Here is a 20931-nt window from a genome sequence, read left to right as displayed (position 1 = left end):
GTGTCTGACACATAGTAAACTTCAATTCATCTTTTTTTTTAAGAGATGGGGTTTCGTCACGTTGCGCAGGCTGGTCTCCAACTCCTGGGTTCAAGAAATCAACCCACCTCAGCCTCCCAAAGTGCTAGATTTACAGGCATGAGCCACTGTACCCAGCCAATTCATCTTTATAGGTGCTTGTCTGCCTTACTGTACTACAGTCTCCATGAAGATGTGGACCATGGTATGTTCTTTTTTTGTACTCAAGTACCTGACATGTAGTAAGTCCTAGTAAGTGTGTGTTGGGTGAATTTGCAGCTCTGTATAATAGTCCTTTTTCTTAACAAAAGGTCATATGCCATGTTGGTTCACTATCTAGGAGACTTTTAAACAGAGAACAGAGAGCCTAGCATGTGCTCATCTGGTAAGGTGTGCTTCAGGGTAAATAGTTATTGATACTTGTAACTCTTTTTAACCTATGATCTAGAAAACTCCATTAGTCTGGCTTTCCCCAAAGTTCTTCTGTCCATTAATTTTTCTGTCCACAAAGTTTTCTACCATCCCCACTGAAGACATGCCTGCGGTTTTCTGGGATGACTAATTATTTTATTTTAAATTCACCTCTAAATCTTTATTCCAGAGCATCCTGTATGCAGTTAAAGTTATTAATATTTTGCATTTGGCACCCCTGAGAAATATCAGCATTCAATTATGGACCACATTCTCCTCTTTTCTCTAGTTGCTCCAATGTTGCATTTCCCATGAAGTTTATTAAGAATTTAAGGAGGGAGGAAAACAACCCAGCTATCTTTCCCTTTGACTGATGGCACTAATTTAAATTTTCCCTTTAAAAGTAATGTGTGGTGATATGGTTTGCCTGTGTCCCCTGCCGAGATCTCATCTTGAATTCCCGCATGTTGTGGGAGGAACCCGGTGGGAGATAATTGAATCATGGGGGCAAGTCTTTTCCCTGCTGTTCTCAGGACAGTGAATAAGTCTCATGAGATCTGATGGTTTTAAAAATGGGAGTTTCCCTGTAGAAACTCTCTATTTGCCTGCTGCCATCCATGTAAGACGTTGACTTGCTCCTCCTTGCCTTCTGCCATAATTGTGAGGCATCCCCAGCCATGTAGAACTGTAAGTCCATTAAACCTCTTTCCTGTATAAATTACCCAGTCTCAGGTATGTCTTTATTAGCAGCTTGAAAACAGACTAATACATGTGAATATATTGGTATAGATATAGGTATTATTACAGCTATACTGGAGACATATGTAGTTTTTTATATGGATGAAAAAGTCTGGAAAAATACATCTCAACAAGTTAACAGTGGTCATCACTGGGTGGTGATGTTATCGGTGTTTAGTTTTTCTTTCTACTTCTCAAAATAAGGCCTTGATGGGTTGGTTTCTTTTCTGCTTTCACTTTAGCTGTAATAATTCTCCGAGACTATTAACTGTTTTCAAAGTCTATTTTCCCATTCGTTTAGGTAATAGGACCCTTAACTTTTAGCTGAATACAAGATGACCAGAATAAAGACTACATTTTCCAGCCTCCCTTGAAACTAGCAAGAGCCGTGTGTCCCCCTTCTAGTTAATAGGATGCAATTAGAAATGTCATGTGCAATTTGGGGAAAGTGTCCTTGAATGGAAGATGCACTCTCCTTCCTTTCTTTTCTCCTTCTTGCTGACGAGGAGGCAGATTTAATGACTAGAAGTTGAGCAACCCTTTTGGACCAGAAGAATAAAAGTCACACCCTAGGGATGGCAAACTGAAAAGCTGGAAGAGGCCTGGGTCCATGACAATTCCGCAGACCTTGCCAAACTGGCCTTAGACTTCTCATCTCTAGATGTTTTACATGAGAGCAACATATATGTTTAAGGAATGATTAATTTGGGTTTTATGTTATAGACAAATCAAATCCTAACTGGTGTGAAATTAGTGTATAATTCATATTTTCCTTTGCTTCAGTAGTGAAGAATTTGTATTATATGCTCTTCCCCAGACACGCTTAACATAATTTCTGTAAGTGAACTGTCAAGCTTTAATTCTTATGCAGTTTTAAGATTGTTAAATCTTGTATATCTCTAGTTCAATGAAAACATTAGCATATGTTTACCAGAACGCACATAAAAAAATGTTCACGGCACAATCCATTTGTAATAGCAACAATTTATTAAACCACTGATAAACATGGTTAAATAAATTGTGGTATACAGTCCTGCTATTGAGTGTTACACAATGGTGAAAATGAATAGAGTATGATCTCAACATTATTGATCAACCTTAGCAATATAGTATTGAGCTAAAAGAACAAGTCCTAGAAGACAACATATAATACATTCAAAACAAATAAAACTAGTATACTGTTTAGGCCCACGCAAATGTGTAATGAAATTTAAAGAAGAGCAATGTATGATAAAAACAAAATTTAAAAGAATAGTTACTACTGAGAAGAATGTTGGGGTCTGGTATGGGATGGAACAGGTAGGTCGATGTATGTCATGGAGAGTTTTTGGCTTTTGGGTTGAGAGGTGGGGTTATGAGTGGTTTCTTGTATTATTATAACACATACAACGAAAATAAATGAAATGAGGTTTATTTAAAAACCAATGGGCCAGTCATAGCCCTTGATTCATGACACACTATTAATATGAATCAGAACTGTGATTAATCCAGTTTTGTGCTTCTGAAGTTCATAAAACAATCATACCACTTAGGAAGCTGCCTATTATGCAGGCCTGGTTTTATTTCTATAAATCAGGCAACAAGGATGGATGTGTTTCTATTTGTGTACCCAACTGTTTCCCTAACCAGGTTTTTAAAAATAAACTTTTAATTTTAGAATACTTTTAGATTTACAGAAAAGTTGCAAAGATAGGACAGAGTTCCTGTAACACCCCCCACCAACACCACTTCCCCTGCTGTTAACACCTTGCATTACTGTAGTACATTTGTTCCCACTAATGAACCAATGTTGATACATTATCATTACCCCTACCAGATTTCAGGCTTCCTGAGAGCACAGTCCATGCATTTTAGCATTCCCCATTTTGCATCTAGTCAGTATTCTGCATGTGTTGAATTGATGAGGAAATAAACTTTTTAAATGACCAAATTTTCTGCAATAAGAAGCTCCATATTTTATAATAATTTATAATTTGCTTTAAGTAGCTTTAGCTGCTTTGAGATAGAACCCTGAGCTAAGTTGGATTTAATGTTCTTAAAAGTCATTGTTTCTGAATTATTTACCAACAGTCTCATTAGAATGAGCACGGGAAGCCAAATGCTGAACTGGGTATTTTTTTTTTCCTCCCTAAGTTTCTTTTCTAAATCAGGTCACGGAAAATGGATGCTATTTCTTTAAATAATATAACCAAGCTGATCCCTGGATTACAATTAGGTTACGTAACTTGCTTATGAGCTGCTTTTCATTAAAACTTGCAGTGGGCAATGGGGCTTTACGTTTCAGAGCAAAGCCGGGGAGAACAATCCTGCCGAAAGCCAGAACACATGCGGTGTCAGTGGCAGAGACTGCAAGAATTTCGGCACGAGATTGAGTTCAATGTAGGCGACTCCTTTTCTCTTTAAATCCTTAAAACATCCTTTGTCCTACCAAACTTGCTGGTTCCAAATACGTCTAAAACGTACATGCTGAGTGCCCACCCCATGAGGGAAGATCGCGTGGCCAGTCCCCAGAAGGCTGAGGAATGAGGAGCCCTCCAGGGAGAACATTATCAAGTTTCTGCAGAACCATAGCTCAGTTTTATTTCTTGCGGAACACACATTACTAGGAAACATTTTAAAGATGTGGACTAGGGAGGTAACAAAAACCTAGTTCCAGCCTATAACCATATATTTGCAAATAAGCATTTCATGGGTACGAAAATCAAAGTTTAGGGTGTCAGATCAGGTAGAAAACAAGAGGCATGGTGTCAAAACCCAAAGAAAAGAAGTCTGAAGAGAGTTGGGATGAGGGTTCATCAAAAAATACAAACATCTGTTCTGAAAAATGGAGAGAAAGCCAGCTTTCCCTAGAAAGGAAGTTGTTCATTGCTGTTACACAGGATACTCACCACAGGATGAGAGACTTTTTTTTTTTTTTTTTGAGACAGAGTCTTGCTCTTGTCGCCCAGGCTGGAGTGGTGCAGTGCACAATCTTGGCTCACTGCAACCTCTGCCTCCCGGGTTCAAGCCATTCTCCTGCCTCAGCCTCCTGAGTAGCTGGGATTACAGGCGTGCGCCACCACGCCTGGCTAATTTTTGTATTTTTAGTAGAGATGGGGTTTCACCATGTTGACCAGGCTGGTCTTGAACTCCTGACCTCATGATCCCCCCACTTTGGCCTCCCAAAGTGCTGGAATTACAGGCGTGAGCCACCAAACCTAGCCTTTTTTTTTTTTTTTTTTTTTTGAGACAGAGTCTGCTCTTGTCGCCCAAGCTGGAGTGCAGTGGCATGATCTCAGCTCATTGCAACCTCTGCCTCCTGGTTCAAGTGACTCTCATGCCTCAGCCTCCTGAGTAGCTGGGATTATAGGCGCATACCACGCTGCCTGGCTAATTTTTGTATTTTTAGTAGAGGTGGGGGGGGTTTCGCCATGTTGGCCAGGCTGGTCTTGTACCCCTGAACTCAAGTGATCCGTCTGCCTCAGCCTCCCAAAGTGCTGGGATTACAGTTGTGAGCCACTGTGCCTGGCCAGGATGAGAGCATTTTTGATACTCATATTAAGACTGCCTCCTAGAAGATGATAACTGCTGGAAATAAAAGTTTTACAATTAGAGTAAGCAAAGTTATCAGAGAATGGGACAAAACACTCTTTTTTTTTTTTTTTGAGATGGAGTCTTGCTCTGTCGCCCAGGCTGGAGAGCAGTGGCACGATCTCGGCTCACTGCAAGCTCTGCCTCCCGGGTTCACGCCATTCTCCTGCCTCAGCCTCCCGAGTAGCTGAGACTACAGGTGCCCACCACCACGCCCGGCTAATTTTTTGTATTTTTAGCAAAGATGAGGTTTCACCATGTTAGCCAGGATGGTCTCAATCTCCTGACCTTGTGATCCGCCTGACTCGGACTCCCAAAATGCTGGGATTACAGGCTTGAGCTACTGCGCCCGGCCAACAAAACACTCTTGACAATAAATTAATGGGGGAGAGCTCTGCTGGAGATTGAAGCAGAACAGGACCATGGGAAGAAAGGACAGTTTAATGCCAAAATTCTACCAAATACAAAATTCTTTTTTGAAATGGAATGATTGCATAGCGATAAAAATAGCAATCAGGAACAATTAAATGAACTTGGAGCCCTTCATGTACTTGAAGAAACACCTGTAATTTACTATATGGGAACAGCCAAAAGGATAATTATTTAAGCAGCTAAATTAAGGCTTGTTTCTTAACTTTTGATAAATGTGATCTCTTACAAATTCTCAAAGTAGAGAAGGATATTTTATTATACAGCTGTCTAAAATATTGGTTAAAGAGAACTTTTTTGTTTTAACTTATAGTTAACTTTTTAAAAAAATTATGGTTAACTTTTAACTTTCAACTACCAATAGTTCATATTTATGGTTGACTTTTGTAAGTTTTTAAACTGAAAAATAAACTTTTAACTATCAATATGACCAATGTTAATGTGAACTATATGCTTGGATGCAAAGCAGTTCATTAATTCTAATGGTATTGCACATTAATCTTGGCTTCAACACAGTCCAAAACTTGCCTAAGCCCTGTTGGTTGCTGGGGAGTTTTTAATTCTTGTGTATGTGTCTAATTTACTAATGAACCTTGGTGTCATTTAGGGCTGAACCAAGAGCATCTGAACGGGTCTGGCCGATCCCAGGCAGCTGGGGAAGGACACCCCGGTGTACTGAGCAGAGCTGGAAGAACACCAGCGCTGGGATGAGTCAGATACTCTCAGAGTGTGTAGTGAGTCAGAATCAGTGCCCCCACCCCCCTAGCTGTAGCAAAAAATCAAAAAATAAAAAGGAAAAGAAAAAAGGAAGGTATTAAAGGACACACCACAAACCCCCTCCCCGTGACCCTTCGTACCCTGAGTGTTGTGGACCCTGCCTCTTCCAAGGAGGCACAGACCAGAGGCCATAATGTAAGCGATGGCCAGAGGTGAAACCAGCAAATCCAACCTCAACCCTAACTCTGACATGATGGACAGCAAGAAAGGGGACAGGTGGGCCAGCACCTGTCACTGGGGTGTCATCATCAGTGATGCATCTTGGGGAATCTGCAAGCGATCTTGGGAGCTGGGAATGCACCAGAATATGTGAGCTCTGGTGTCTTAGAGACTTTGGTTTAAATGTAAATCCTTTCTTTGTCATTAAGTGGGTGTTACTGGGACAAGTCTCTTAAACTCTGAGACACACATCCCTAATCTGAAGGTGATAATGTCCTTTCTCACTAGGTGGTTGGTTTGGTGGGGGTGGGGGGTACAGATTGCTAAAGAGGATTTCATGCTTTCACTTAGCTCAACTCTGGGCCTGACATGAATGAGGTACTCCATAAATACTTGCTGAATAAATGTCTAAGTGATGCCACCACTAGATCACCCAGCTGAGGCTGTGCTTGACACCTGGTTGACATGTTTTCCAGGACACGGTCTCTTAAGACCCTGTTGCCTATCCCCTGGAGATCAGGAGCAGAGTCTGTTTCCTCATCTGGGAATATTCTGTGTCCTATAGAGAAAGCTTATGCGGAAAAGTTACACATGGAAACATCTCAAGTATTCAAAAGCACTGTTCAATAATCTACAGACATGCACAGTGTTCATGAAAATGACTCTCCTAGCCAATACGCCACTGGTGAATATTAGTATCTTGGTGATGAGGAACCAGAGGCTTTTGAGGCTTATTTCAGTATTTGTGCTCATTTTTGGAGAAATACCATCCAGCATTCTTTTGACCAAATTTTACTGAAAGCTTCTCCTCTGCAAGGTTTTGTTTTAGGTCCACCCAACAGAAAGAATTACAAGATAAGGCTCAGAAGCCCTATCTAAAGCCTGCAATCTAAAGCCTACAATGACCGCACGGATGCCTGTAGTCCAGGGTCAAGCTGTGGAACAAGAAGCCTGAAGACAGAGTTGTGAGACTGTCTCATTAATTTTTGTAATTCTCACTGGGTCTATTGTTCTGTCACACAAAAAATAATGGTCATAATCATGATGATGATGAGGATGATAATGGTAATAATGTAATTGCAAACATCCTGAGTGCTTCCTATATGCCAAACACTGTGCTAAGAGCTCCATGCATTCACATGTTGCTTCATTTAGGTTTTACAACTCTGTCAGGTAGCTTCTCTTTTAAACTTGATTACAGATAAGAGAATTAAGGCAAAACTTTTCTCTGGAAGATGCAGAAGACATTTGTTTGCTTGTTCATCTGAGTTTCAGCATCATATAAAAATTTGGGAAACAAAAATGGAATAAAAAATGTCATGTTTCTAGATGGTGCTAGAAAGTAGATATTGAGGGAAAAGAAGAAGAAAACTAATATTATTTGAATATTATGATGTGCCAAGCACCTTTACACATATGATTTTGTTTAATCTTAATTTTGCAGATGAAAAAAATAGAAGATTAGAGAGTTAACGTAAGTTGAGCCCCCAAATGCCTGACTCTGAAGTCCGCATTCTTTTCCTTCTATCATGGAATTCTGGCTCTGTCACTTACTACCCATCTGTGACTTTTTTTATTTTTTTATTTTTTGAGACAGAGTCTTGCTCTGTGGCCCAGGCTGGAGTGCAGTGGTGTGATCTCGGCTTACTGCAACCTCCACCTCCTGGGTTCAAGAGATTCTCCTGCTTCAGCCTCCCAAGTAGCTGGGATTACAGGCACGTGCCACCACGCCCAGCTAATTTTTGGATTAGTAGAGACGGGGTCTCACCATGTTGGCCAGGCTGGTCTTGAACTCCTGACCTCAAGTGATCTGCCCACCTCAGCCTCCCAAAGTGGTGGGATTACAGGTGTGAGCCACCGTGCCCGGCCCCATCTCTGACATTTTTAAAACTTTGGGGCTGTAACAGTAAAATGGAGATTAAAAGCCTGACCACCTACCCCCAAGGATGTTTTAAGAAATCATGTGAAGTAATCGAGGTGTTTGACAAAAATGAAACAGGCATGGATATTGAGAGCAAATAATCCAAATTTGAATGAAGGAGATATGAGCATAACTATGATACAAAATGTTAGGCGTCATTATACTTGTTTGAGCAAAATGCCTGCAGCACAGAAAAGAGTTATTGCTGTTGCCTGGGTGAGCCATGGAAGAGCCCATAGAGAAAGTGACATTTGAGCTAAGCTCAAATGAGGAGGGTTTCATTAGGTTAAAAAAAGAAAAACAAATAGGGAAGTTGAGGAAGGGCATTTTAAGGAGAGGCCACAGTGGAGGCAAAGGAATGGAGGTGTGAGAGCTTGTGATATGTCCAGGGCGCAGTGAGCTGTAGAGAATGCCAGAGGACCATGTGCCCTGGGATTGGCAGACGGCGAGCCTGGCATGACTGGACCAGATTTAGAAGGGCCTTGAATGCCACCCTGAGGCCTTTGCATTTAATTCTGTAGGCAACTGGGAGCCACCAAGGGTGATTACCCAAAGAATCCATAAGGACAAAGAGTCTGAACAGGGCCTTTTGCCATTCTGTTCTTGTGATGATCACAAAGTCCCATGTTCAGAACATCACAGTCTGTTGCCATGGAAATAGTAATGGGCCTCACTATGGGAATAAATTATCCTCATCATTATACCTTTCTTCCAAGGAACTCAAAGTGTTTGTTGTATGTGTTTTCTTTTCTTTCTTTCTTTCTTTTTTTTAAATAGAAGCACCAGATGGTGGTTAAGGGAAAGAAGAAAGCCTAAAGACTGTTGAATTAAAGGAGATTTCAAAGGAATGGAAGGAAAAACACAAGTTGAATTTTGAAAGGTTTAATCAAAACAGATGGCAGAATATCTCAGCCTGAGGGAAGGGGAAAACTGTCTCAGAAGCCATCTGATTTAGGAGCTTCTTCACCCTGGCTTCCTGGGTCCCTGTCTGCTCCCGCCTGCAGGCTGACTGTTCAAACTGGTTAATGAGGAAGGAAAGGTGTGTGTGTGCACACGCATGCATGTGTGTACCAGATAATAGATATGCCAGACACAAAAATTAACATTGTCAAAATGCCCTTTTAATTAGAGTTCTATAAATACTGTTTATTATGCATGGAATCTTTATTTTCAGATTGATTTTTTTTAATAATCAACAAAGTTTTATTATCTTCACAAAATTGTATCTGCTGTTTCCACTCGGGGTAGAAGAAGGAAACTATTGTTTGTGCTTATCTAATTTGCACACACTTTCCTGTATCACTTTTTTATTTTTATTTATTTATTTATTTTGAGACAGGGTCTCACTCTGCTGGAGCGCAGTGGTGCCATCATAGCTGACTGCAGCCTCGAACTCCTGGGCTCAAGCGACCCTCCCACCTCAGCCTTCTGACTAGCTGGAACTACAGGCATGTGCCACCATGCCCAGCTAATTTTTTTTTTTTTTTTTTTTTGAGACAGAGTCTCACTCTGTTGCCCAGGCTGGAGTGCAGCGGTGCAATCTTGGCTCACTGCAACCTCTACCTCACAGGTTCAAGCAATTCTCCTGCCTCAGCCTCCCGAGTAGCTGGGACTACAGGGCGTGCGCCACCACCCCCAGCTAATTTTGTTTGTATTTTTAGTAGAGACAGGGTTTCGCCATGTTGGCTAGGCTGGTCTCAAACTCCTGACCTCAGGTGATCCATTCGTCTCGGCCTCCCAAGGTGCCGGAATTACAGGTGTGAGCCACAGCTCCTGGCCTTAATTTTTTGTATATTTTGTAGAGACAGGTTTTTGCCATGTTGCCTAGGTTGTTTCTGAACTCCTGGACTCAAGCTATCCACCCACCTCAGCCTCCCAAAATGCTGGGATTACAGGTGTGAGTCACTGTGATTGGCCCAAGTATCATCCCATTTTAATTCATCGCTCAGGATAGAATAATCCTATCATTATTCCTTGTTACAGAGGTAGGCCCACAGAAATTGCAAATATTGCCCACGTTATTTCTAAGTGGCAGATAAGTAGGAGAGCCCTGATCTGAACTGTGGTCAGCTCAGGCTCCTTCCAAAACTCTGAGACTTCTGGACCTGACACTCCAAACTGAGAGAATCTGAGCAAGTTACTCATTCTGCCTGAGCCTCAGTTTCCTCTATAGGATGGGAAAGCAATGCCTTCTCCAGCATTCTTCCTTTAGGGGCATGGGTATGGAATAGAACTTGAGTCTGAAGAATGGTAGACAGTTCTGATATCCTGTGCACCTCATTTGAGACCTCTGTGCCCCTGTCTTGCCAGGCTGCCCACGTTATTTTGAGTGGGCAACTCAAGTTCTAAGGATTGAAATAGTTTTTTTTTTAATTATAAAATGCAAAAGGCAGGAAGAAGTTAGGGCATTGGGGTGCCAGAGAGGTTACATTTAAATAACAAGTATTTAATGAGTGTCTACTAAGTGCCTTCACTGTGTTAGTTTGTGGGGATACTAAAATAAGCAAAATGCACAGGGCCCAGCTACCCTAGAGGGCTTAGACAAAGAGCAGGCATGCGAGGATTTCTACGTGGAAGCTGCATTTGAAATGAGGTTTTAACCATTATCCTCCATGAAAGACAGCTTCCTAAACTGATATCTTATTCCGTCTTCAAGGAGGGAAGGAAAAGCATGTTTTTCTTAACCTGCTCTAACAATCTTAGGCATCCATCCCCACTCCCTGTTCTCCCCAATACAGATCATCCTTATCACATACAATGCTTTTCAGCCTCCTGAATATTCTTGGTTTAGATATGAGCCTCAAATTAGATGGATCAGAGTAAAAATGCTTGAGGATGAATTCTTTATCATTCTACTGTTTATGGACAGCCCTACTGCATAGAAATGCACTGCTGGCTGATAACCCAACTGTCTGGCTGCAGATTGTGGTTTTACTGTGAGTAGGAAGGGGAAGAGAGCAGGGCGAGGTAGCTGCTGCAAAAGAGGAGCAGAGTGAGTACACAGAACCCCAGCCCCCAGGGTTCCCGGCTCATCTGCAGCCTGATCTCAAATCCTTCCAACCTGCCACAGCTCAAAAGGGGAACACTTTTCCATAAAAAGCCATGCCTTTCGGTTTGAATGTTTCTCCAACACACGCTGTCTCTAAAGTGCTTGGTTTTCTCTGCTCACCGACTTTGATTCACCTTACACAGTTCTGCGCACGACTACATTTTACTAAAGCTTAAGTGAATTCGAAAGAGTTTCTTACCCAATGTCGTTGGGTATTGGGGTTGGTGGGAACATAAAAGAACCTTTTCTGAGGAGGAGGACTGAGGTTGGAACCAGTGATGCACATCCCAAACGGCTACAAAATGCCAGGAAGTCTTTAGAGAACTGAGAAAAACCAAAACCAAACAGGGCTTAGAAAACCTGGAAAGGGCTGGACGTGGTGGCCCACGCCTGCAATCCCAGGGCTTTGGGAAGCCAAGGTGGGCAGATGGCTTGAGCTCAGGAGTTCAAGACCAGCCTGCACAACATGGTGAAACCTTGTCTCTACTAAAAATACAAAAATTTAGCTGTGTGTGGTGGTGTGTGCCTGTGGTCCCAGCTCGGGAGGCTGAGGCGGGAGCATCACCTTGAGCCCCGGAGGTTGAGGCTGCTGTGAGCCATGATAGCCATGACAGAGTGCTCCTCCGCACTCCAGCTTGAGTGACAGAGAGAGACCTCATCTCTAAAAAAAATTTAAAAAAAGAAAAGAAAAGAAAACCTGGAAAGACAATGATGAGAAGCAGCAGTTGGGAGCAGAGAAGAGAAAGTGATCAGGAGAAATGCAGAAGAGACAGAGACCATTATGAGGGTCTCCTGGATTTTTATGGCCGTCTCAGCTTCATTCTAGAGCAAGAATAGATGGACTTCAGTAGAATTGGCCATGGCCATGGAAAGGATTTTGGATTTTATTTTAGGGTTCATTGAATTGGATGTTGGGAGTCGAGGAGAAGGAGGACTCAAGGACGTCAAGTTGAGCAACCGATGGTGCCATTTATGGAGAGGAAGGCCAGGGTCAAGAGAATCTAAAAAATGTCATTTTGCCATTGTAAATTTGAGTTGTGTTTGGATGCAGGAGTCTGAAACTCAGAGGAGAGGTTCGAATTGGAGAAACGAATTTGGGAGTTGCCGACACATAGATTCTTAACGCCACAGGAATGGAGGTAATTATCCAGGAAGACAGTCCTTCTCATAACCTGCGTTTTAAAAGGGAGAAAATTGAAGCTGGGAGAGGTCCAAAAGCTTGTTAAATAGACCCATTTTGCCACCAGTGAATGATGGAACCAAGATTCAAACCAAGGGCCACAGTGGGTATAGAGTAGCTACTATTATTGCTGTTGTTGTTCTTCTTGTCATGGCTATTATTTCTTGCTGAGGTTAAGGGCTTGGCTCCATTACATTTATGTAAAACCAGCTTAGCTCCCTAAACAGCCCCATAAAATTCCTCTGTGATGATACTCCAGTGCCCTGGGAAATCCTAAGGCTCTGCCTCCCACCTGTCATTCGAAATTGCTTGTCCTGTCCTGGGAGCTCCAGTTCCTGTTCCACTGCCCAGCACCTGGTTATTTCTGCCATGTTTCCCAGATCCTTTGGCCTGACACTTCAGTGGGACTCTCTGTGTGGCATGCACCCAGCTTTGCCCATGGGTGCTATCTTTCCCTTGGCTCCATCAATTACAGCCCATGAGCCAGTTGTGCCTCATTTCTGAGGCCACTCCTGGCTCTCAGATCCCTAAAGCAAGTATGGTTCCCTGTGTACTTGGCGGTCCAGGAGGAAAGTTCAGGCAGTATCTTGGCTCTGTCCTTCAATCTATTCTTTCCGTTAAAGGCATCCTGGATATTCTTCTTAGGCCTACCTTATTTTTCCAGACTTGAGCTAATCTAATAAGATATTCATTCCATCATCTTGCCTCTTCTGAGCCTTTTCTTGCTTTTCTCTTCCATTCTTCCCTTATAGTCTTTAATGCTTTTTTAAAAAACCTACTTTACCTCCTCCTTGTTTTAAGGTGTGCTTGTTTTCTTTTTGTTTTTGAAGACCTTTCACCACTTCATTCCTAGGTATTGCTTTCTCCCACACCATGCCTGATTTTTCCTAGCTTCAACATTAAAAAAAAATAGTTTAATCTTCATTGTTACCTTTTTTTTTTTTTTTTTTTTCCCGAGACAGAGTCTCACTCTGTTGCCCAGGCTGCAGTGCAGTGTTACTATCTCGGCTCACTGCAGCCTCCATCTCCACCTCCTAGGTTCAAGCAATTCTCCTGCCTCAGCCTCCCCAGTTGCTGGGACCACAGGCATGCACCACCTTGCCTGGCTAATTTTTGTATTTTTAGTAGAGATGGGGTGTCACCATTTTGGCCAGGCTGGTCTCAAACTCCTGGCCTCACATGATCTGGCCGCCTTGGCCTCCCAAAGTGCTAGGATTACAGGTGTGAGCCACAACACCTGGCTACCACTACCATTTGACATTGGCTAATTCTACCTTGCTCTGGGGTATCTTATCAAAATTCATGAGTATTGTTTGGGAGAGGGCTAGGATTTAATCCTCCACTTTACCTCCATTGCTAAGAGATCTTCAGGTATAATGCATCTATTGGTTGTTGATGGTCAACATTCATTCGGATTATTCAGTAGCCACGCTGACCAGCTATTTAATATTTTTAAGATTCTCTCCCTTCAAATATCAACATTTCTACAATAGAGGCATACAGAGAATGACAACCTTTTCTTTTTCTTTTTTTTTTTTTTTTGAGATGGAGTCTTGCTCTGTCACCCAGGCTGGAGTGCAGTGGCGCAATCTCAGCTCACTGCAAGCTCCGCCTCCCAGGTTCACGCCATTCTCCTGCCTCAGCCTCCCAAGTAGCTGGGACTACAGGCACCCGCCACCATGCTTGGCAAATTTTTTGTATTTTTAGTAGAGACAGGATTTCACCATGTTAGCCAGGATGGTCTTGATCTCCTGACCTCATGATCCATCTGCCTTGGCCTCCCAAAGTGCTGGGATTACAGGCGTAAGCCACCACAACTGGCCGAGAATGACAACCTTTTAACTTGAATAATGAGCCTGAGAATTCACAGAACCTAAATATCAGTTTGTAAGATTCCTGGGGGCCCACTGACCTCTACATTCTTTCTGGAAATAATATGAAGAAATAAGGTCAGCAAAAACTCAAAACAGAAGGTTTATAGGGCTTCCTTGCTGAGAATTGATGCTGCTATTATTCAAAAGGTGAGGTTTCCCTGTGCCTTCAACCAGTAATTCTCAACCAGGGGCACTCTTGACACTTAGGGGAAATATAAGAATTCCCAGGTGCAGGGGAGGGCATAGTTTGAAAAATATTGATTGAACATGTTTTTTCAAAGTATTTCATATATATTATATAGATATATATTTTTGTTTTTTTAAACTCCATCTTAACAAATATATATATGTGTATATATATATGTATTTTTTTTTAAGACAGAGTCTTGCTCTGTTGCCCAGGCTGGAGTGTAGTGGTGCGATCTCAGCTCACTGCAACCTCTGCCTCCCCGGTTCAAGCAATTCTCCTGCCTCAGCCTCCTGAGTAGCTGGGATTACAGGCATCCACCACCACATCCAGCTAACTTTTGTATTTTCAATAGAGATGGAGTTTCACCATATTGGCCAGGCTGGTCTCGAACTCCTGACCTTAAGTGATCCACCTGCCTCAGCATCCACTGCGTTCAGACTAGAATATATTTTTTAATATTTGAAAAATAAATGAGACATTTTGTTTTCATCATGTGAATTAAAGAAAGTAAAACTGAGCCTGGGCAATAAAGTGAGACTCTGTCTCTGCAAAAAATTAGAAACAAAAAAGCTAGTCAGGGCAGGGTGCAGTGGCTCAAGCCTGTGATCCTAGCACTTTGGGAGGCCAAGACAGGTGGATCACTTAAGGTCAGGAGTTGGAGACCAGCCTGGCCAACATGGTGAAACCCCATCTCTACTAAAAATACAAAAATTAGCTGGGCACGGTGGCATGCACCTGTAATCCCCCCTACGCAGGAGGCTGAGGCAGAAGAATCGCTTGAGCCCAGGAAGCCAAGGTTGCAGTGAGCTGAGATTGTGCCACTGCACTCCAGCCTGGATGACAGAGTGAGACTCCCTCTCAAAAAAAAAAAAAAAAAAAAAAGTTAGTCGGGCATGCTGTTGTGTACCTACAATTCCAGCTACTAGGGAGGCTGAGATGAGAGGATCACCTGAGCCTGGGAGGTCGAGGCTGCAATGACTATGAGCAAGCCACTGCACTCCAGCCTGAGTGACAGAGCAAGACTCTGTCTCAAAAAAGAGAAAAGTAAAACTGGACATATGCAGAAAATAAAATAATCTCAATAGAGAGGCCAGGGAGAGGGAAATGTTTTTCTAACTTTTTTGTTGTGAACCACAGTAAGAAATACATTTTACATCTTCACTCAGTACACATTGTGTGTGTGTGTGTGTGTGTGTGTAATTAAAACAACCAAAACATCTTTTTTTAAAAAAACAGTACATACTATTCTTTTTAAAAAATGCTGGTCATGACCATCCAAATTGATTTCATGACCTACAGTTTGAAAAACATTGCCCTGAGGTGATAGGTGATAGTGTCAGAATCTTGGGAGAGGGTAAGATTTTTAAGTTTATCAAAAAAGAAGCATTTTTCAAACAGTTGACCATGTCCTTAAGAGTGCAGACTTACTTTTCTTTTTATTTTCTTTAGGGCCTCTGCTATATCTCTTTCTTTTATTCCTGCTTACATGGACAATTGAGTGAGATTGCAAAACCAGGTTACTACAGCATGTGGAAATCTTAGATGATATACTACATGAAGTTGGTAAGTCGCAGGTACATGGTTCCATTGTTTTAACTTAATCTAACAACCTATTAAAAGCTTGTTTAATAAATAGTTTATCATGTGGTTTTTAGTTCTATGAGGTCAATTTTACCCCCCATTCTAAATGCAGGTCCAGTTCTTAGCTCACCTGGCTCACAGGGAAGCAAAGTCCTATTTTCCCTACATACTTGACACTCCATCCTCCCATACAGGATCGGTCACATTCCACTCAGTGTCTCGAAATCCCAAGCAGTGATATTCTCTTGTCACCTCCACCCACCCGTGCATCAACATACCTTGCAACTGGCTTCTCTTGCTGGCCTTCTACTTAAACTGCTTTTAAAGTAAAGCCCTTTCTAAGAGTGACTTTCTAATCTTTTCTCCTAGATCCTGATCTCACAGCTCCTATATTCTGCTTCTTCTTACAGATCCATTTCCTGTCTATTGGCAGCTTCGTCTGCATTATCATTGTTTCTCGTCTCTTGAACTTTGGTTGGCAACTTGCAGTCCTTTTGATTTCAGCCACCACTGCTTTGTTTTTTCCTCAGTCCTAAGTCCTGAGAGAGGGAAAGCGACTTGCTTAGCTCACATTTTGCACCAGATGGCCCCAGGTCGGGGGCCCCCTCTTTCTTCAGTCATTCATTTTTTGGTTACTTTTGGAGGGAGATGTGGTGTGGCATCTCCAGGGAACTTACTCAAGAAGAGGTAGTTGGGAGAGAAGGTAGAAAATGGGTTATCTCTAGCTGAACTTCAGGTTCAACGTCATCTTTATTTTGATCTACAGAGTCCTAGTAGATGACAATACAGGTCTATACACAAGTGATAAATTGTGCAATCAACCAATTCATCCATTTCACAAATGGGAGTGATTGTTTGCTTTATGAAGTGAACTCTTACTTTATATGAGGAACCATCATGGGATTCCTTCAAACAGCAAATTCTCTTTTCATATATACAAAATGATTTATTTTACAAAGGGTGATTACCTGTGGCTTTCTCTCAGGAAAAGGAAGTGAGGTGTCTTCCATCACAATCATATGCCTTACAGTTTTGATACAATACTCAGTCCAGTTCATTGATTTCCATTCTTAAGTACATAAAAATCTTTTTTCTCCCTGGTTTATTTATAGTTGCATCCCATGGACAAATATCCTTTACTCAACATCTCCTTTTACTTTCTTACATTTATCTTGGCTTTCTTTTCCTTTTTTCTGTTTACTCCTACACCATTTCCCCCTCCCATTTTAGTCAAATTTGCTTTTGCTCTTTTTGTGCACTTCATAGGTGGACATCCAAGGGCATTGATGAATGAAGCTCCAGTCAAGGGTCTGTAGTGTTAAGGCAGCCACATCCAGGCTCTCATAGCACAGAAATACCAGTAACGCTATTGCTCAGGTGTGCTGCGTATGCTTATTCTACTATGCAAGTGATTATATGCCTCAGTTCCACAGTTGACCTTATATCCCAAATCAGCTCAATAAATTAGAATACTTGGCCCCTTTTTTTTAACTTTTATTTTAGGTTCAGGGGACATGTGCAGGTTTGTTATATAGGTAAACTTGTGTTATGCGGGTTTGTTAAATAGATTATTTTGTCACCCGGGTACTAAGCCTAGTACACAATAGTTATTTTTTCTGATCCTCTCTCTTCCCACCCTCCACCCTCAAGTAGGCACAAGTGTCTGTTGTTTCCCTCTTTATGTCCATGTGTTCTCATCATTTAGCTCCCACTTCTGAGTAAGAACATCTGCTATTTGGTTTCCTGTTCCTGCATTAGTTTGCTAAGGACAATGGCTTCCAGCTCCATCCATGTTCCCACAAAGGACATGATCTTGTTCTTTTTTATGGCTGCATGGTATTCCATGGGACGTTCATACACTGTTAGTGGGAGTGTAGCTCAACTGTTGTGGAAAGCAGTGTGGCAATTCCTCAAAGAGCTAAAAGCAGAACTACCATTCAACCCAGCAATCCCATTACTGGGTATATACCCAAAGGAATACAAATTATTCTACCATAAAGACACATGCATGTGTATGTTCATTACAGCACTATTCACAATAGCAAAGACATGGAATCAACCTAAATGCCCATCAATGACAGATTAGACTTGGCCTCTTATGGAAACATATTTTGTTGTTGTTGTTGTTGTTGTATATAATGGCCCTGACTCATTAACTCCTTAAGTCATTCCCCACGTTAGCTAGTTTTCTGTTATCTTCACTTTGATGTTAAGCCAACATCTTAGCATATTTAAAATTGAATTTCTCATACTCTTATATTCCCTTTCCAGCTTCCTTACTGATAATGATGATGATGAACATTACTGCCTTTCACTTGTCCAGCACATTGCAGCTTTCCTGCACATCATCTTATTTGTGCCTTACAAAACCACTATGTGGTGAGCAGAGACACTTTACAAATGAGAAGAGTGGGCTAAGAGGGGTTAAGTCACTTGTTCAAAGTGGTAGGGACAGGTCTTCTCACTCTCGGTCCTATGCCTTAAGCTCAGAGGCACTACCCTGCTTCTCAAGCTAATAATCTCATCGTTCTTTCTGTTCCTTTTTCTCTTGCACGTCCCATGTCTAACTCATCAAAAACTTATCCTAATTTTTTCTTCTACAATGTCTCATACTTGCCATTATCAAAGCAGTTAAACAACTGCCTTCTTGGTTCAGGCCCTCATCTGCTCATTTGTGAGTCACTGCAAGCATCTCCTGTTTTCCACATTTCTGTTCTTTTCTGCTCTAATTCATCCAAAAGGCATTGGTTAGAATATTGTTTATTTTGCATATTTTCTCTCTTTCATATCTTCTTCCCTTTTTTTGGAATGAAGGGTCCACATAGCAGTTGTTGGGACAGCTAGTAATTACCTTAGTAATTCCCATGCCCCACTTGAATAGCAAATATCTGTGGATAATTGGAAAAATAATGTGTGAAGATGCTGCTCTCATGGTATCACTCCCTTGTGGCCCATATCAGTTTTCTATTTCCTGTTCTGGAAAATGCAATCCCTGCAGGCCCTATATCCAAGACTGTCTATTAACTGAATTTGCAGACCCTGCCCTAAGTACCAAGGTGATGTAGTATTTATGCCATCTGTCTCAAATTCAAGGGTGCTTGTAGCCAGGGGACTACCTTCAGGGGAATAAGTGATGTATAGCTATAAATTTTGGTGATGCCAGAAGTAGCCCAAATAATATGAAAAGAAGCAACATGTACTGTGTACCTTTTTGATGCCACCAACAACTCTGGTATTTTACCTACTTTATCTAATTGAATGCCAACATCAACCCTGCAAAGCAGAAAAGCACAGGGGTGGGGTGCAGGGAATCCCAGCTAGGCCGACAAACCTAGGTTCAGCCCAGAGTTCTGACAGATCTATAAATGTCTGGAAGTCTGTTGGGAGGGGATCTATTTGCTTCAAGAATCAAGGAAGTCCAGAGAAAGAGCTCATTCTAAGGACAATGGGGCAAATTTGGGTGAAAGTGGGAGGGATGTCATGAATATTGTAAGCTGCTTGTCGCTAACATTATATGCTGTCTCTGCTCTGGGGATTTCTGCCTTAGTCTAGTGAGATTGAATAAAAGAACAGAAGCAAACAAACAAAGCCACTGCAATTGAAAGCTATTAAGGCAAGATAGTATGACCTGGAGCACCCTTGCTGGGCAGCGTACGTGGCAGAGCCATGGGGCTCTGGAAGGAACCGAGAGCACGTAGTGATCTGGGAGCATGAAGGCATTGGGAACCTGTAGCCTCAGCCCAAGCCTTGACCATCTGGCCACTCCAGGGTGCCAGAGGCAGAAAACAGGGAAATGGAGACGCTATTGGCTGCTTGGACAAATATAGTGCTTTAAGAATACATTTTAAAAAAGAAGAAGAGGCCAGGTGTGGTGGCTCATGCCTGTAATCCCAGCACTTTGGGAGGCCGAGGCGGGTGGATCATGAGGTCAGGAGATCGAGAACCATCCTGGCTAACACGGTGAAACCCCATCTCTACTAAAAATACAAAAAAAATTAGCCAGGTGTGGTGGCGGGCGCCTGTAGTCCCAGCTACTCAGGAGGCTGAGGCAGGAGAATGGCGTGAACCCAGGAGGCGGAGCTTGCAGTGAGCCGAGATCGCGCCACTGCACTCCAGCCTGGGCGACAGAGCGAGACTCCTTCTCAAAATAATGATAATAATAATAATAAAATTTAAAAATATATATATATGAGAGAACCACTCTCTCCATGTTACATGCCCCTTCCTCACTCTCAGAGTAATTTGGGAGGAAATCAGAGACCTATTTCAGAAATATTAGTGAGGAAGCAGGACCAGGGAAATGATAACTATTAAAAAAAATTTTTTTTTAAATAATAGAGACGGGTTCTTGTTATGTTGCCCAGCCTGGTCTTGAACTTCTGGACTCAAGCAATCCTCCTGCCTCAGCCTCCCAAGTAGCTGGGACTACAGATGCAGGCCACCACGCCCAGTTAATTTTTAAATTTTCTGTGGTGATGGGGGTCTCATTATGATGCCCAGGCTGGTCTTGAACTCCTGGGCTCAAGCAATCCTTCTGCCTCAGTCTGCAAAATTCTGAGATTACAGGCATGAACCACTGAGCCCAGCCACTATTATTATTTTTGTCGGCATAATTTCAGCTACTACCTATTCTCACATCTGGCTAGTATGGCCTGGGAAGCAGATCACAAATATATTTTCATCTCCGTTATACATGACAAATTGAGCCTTGAGAAATTTAAGTAACTTGTCTAAATTAATACAATTACGAAGTGGCAGAGCTCGGGTTAGGATTCTGGTCTTTTTTATTTCAATGCCCATGTTCTTCCCACTACATTATTTATTCAACAAACATTTATCGAATGCCCACTATCAGTCACTCACAAGAGGCGATAAGGAACAAAAAAGCCCCTGCCCACATGAACCTTACATCCAGTGGCAGAGACAGCTGTTCACCAAAATTTGTAGGCTCCTCTTCTTCCTGCACTCATAGCTAGACTACATTTCCCAGCTTCCCTTGCAGTTAGGTCTCTCGCCAGTGGAACATGAGTGGAA

This window comes from Pan troglodytes, chromosome 12, assembly GCF_028858775.2.
Source record: "Pan troglodytes isolate AG18354 chromosome 12, NHGRI_mPanTro3-v2.0_pri, whole genome shotgun sequence".
Taxonomy (NCBI): Eukaryota; Metazoa; Chordata; class Mammalia; order Primates; family Hominidae; genus Pan; species Pan troglodytes.
The sequence above is the reverse complement of the archived record's forward strand: the minus strand, read 5'-3'. Positions refer to the sequence as shown.